The sequence below is a fragment of the Falco punctatus genome, assembly GCF_963210335.1.
Source record: "Falco punctatus genome assembly, chromosome: 4".
NCBI classification, from domain to species: Eukaryota; Metazoa; Chordata; class Aves; order Falconiformes; family Falconidae; genus Falco; species Falco punctatus.
The window spans coordinates 42,487,267-42,489,326 of record NC_137583.1 but is presented as its reverse complement, the minus strand read 5'-3'; the positions used below and the strand labels follow the sequence as shown (position 1 = coordinate 42,489,326).

Genomic DNA, 2,060 nt, shown 5'->3' with positions numbered 1-2,060 from the left:
CTGGAATTTCAGAACATTATCTAACAAATGCCAGTTTGACCTGAATACATAGAAACCTAAACCTAGCAGCTAAGTACAGCACACTGTACTGTTTGGATTGTCTCTAGACACAGGGTTGCTTGAGTATAGTGAATAGCATTCTCATAAAACTCAAGGGACTTTGGCTGCCTTTATCATGAATAGTGAAGAGTTGCAGTTTCTGTCTCTATAGAATAATAATTGGGGCTTAGTTTTGCTACTGTGCTGCTCAGAGGCTTTTCTGATCTCTCTTTCAGACAGAAAAGAGTTAGTTCTATGGGAGATGTAGCACTTCTTTAAGAAGTACTTATTGTTACTGTCACCGCACGTAATCCCAAAGTAAGCTCCTGTTATGTTTTCTCATGCTTTAACTTTTTCTTTAAGTACAAAGTAGGGGACATTTTTTAAACTCTCTTGTTTTAATAACTAGCAGATTTATATCCATGTTGAAATGCAGGTTTTCTCAGGGAAGCAATACATTTTAATAGACTTAATTGATACCGCTGGAAAAGGCAAACAGGCTACCAGACACATTAAGGGGATATGGTAAAAAGATTGTAAAATTGCTCTGGTTTTCAATGTATCAGCAACTTCTCTCTACAAGCCCTGTTTCTTTCCCAACCCTAAATCTTCACAAATGCAACAATACTTCTCTGCATATTTATATTCTGTGTTTTAAATACTAGAGTGGGTGGTTTAATTCTAATTTAATCAGTTAGGTGTCTCTAAGGCACTTTTGAAAACGTGGTTGAGTCTAAAACTTTTTACGTCAGTCTGTAAAATATTCTCTTATAATTTTACACCAGCATCTCACAGAATTTTTAAGATAAGCTAAACATGTTAGATGCTTAAACTTCATTAGTTCCAACTTGCTTAGGCACTTTCTAAAATCCCATAAGATATTCATATCTATCATTAGAAGAATACATCATTTTTGACAAGCTACTCCTTAACTCAATTTGAAAATTTCCACAGGAGTAATTTTTATCTCTGCAGATAAAAACAGTTCAAAAAAATTCTCTGGAAAGGTGGTAACCTATTGGTTATTATCTCAACCTATCCCTCTTTATAAAGAAAAAAATATGAAGTTTGAGCATAATAATAGTACAAAAATATTCTGTTGTGAAAATACTGATAAAAAGCAGTGAAGCCTTTAGATATGTCTAGAAATCTATGATTAAAAGGTGTTCAGAAAGTTGCATTCAGGTATGCTCCCACATTTGTCAAGCATGTACCCAATAACATGGCTTTGTACAGGACGGATACAACCTTCTCAGAGGAAGGAATCTGATTCAGCCTACATACAAATTGGTCCAGAGTGGTTCTATAAAGTTTCTCATCACTTGAAAGAGTTGAATAGATCTTCAGTATACAATGCTGTATTTTATCTTTTTCGTTCAGAAATGCCTTTAGTGAGAAGGGATTATATAGCTATCTGTTCTAAGAAAAGGGTGGAGTGGCAAGCAAATATTTGTAAACATGAAACATTTGTTATTCACCAGAGATAATATTGCAGTTAGAACCAGCAGAAACGGAGAAGCTAAATCTCTACTTTATTGTGGATTTGGATGCTGACAGGGAAGAGAGGGGAAATGCATCATGGATTACCTAAAACATAATTAAATCACAGAGGCATAAATTTCTCTCTCTGGCCTTCACTGTATAATTTATGATCACATATAGACTGTCTTGAGTGGCTTAGCCCCATAGAAATTAATGATAAGTGCCAATCAGATGCCCCAGATCTAATTATTGAGTTACAGAAACATTGTAATTAATTGTAGGAAGCAGTAGGAAAATTAAGCTTAGTAATATGTGCTGATTAGTAAAACCTAGAAAAAAAATGTTCCCTACTCAATGAAAACTCACCTCCACAAAAATTCACTCTCTTTGTTAGCAGGACTAACATAATAGCCTAACAAGTTTGCTATGCCACACAGGTAATTTCAGAATATGCTCTACACATCAAGTAAACCTGCACTCTACATGTTCTCTGCCATGCAACAAGTCTGTGCTGCAATTTATTAGCATTATTATTTATG

The 2,060-nt window shown here is 34.8% G+C and overlaps 1 long non-coding RNA gene across 2 annotated transcripts in view; it reads right to left on the bottom strand.

Annotated features, from left to right (window-relative positions):
- Positions 1-2,060, bottom strand: part of LOC308062742 — a 55,904-nt gene that overhangs the window by 41,910 nt on the left and 11,934 nt on the right. The gene's annotated exons all lie outside the window — the stretch shown is intronic.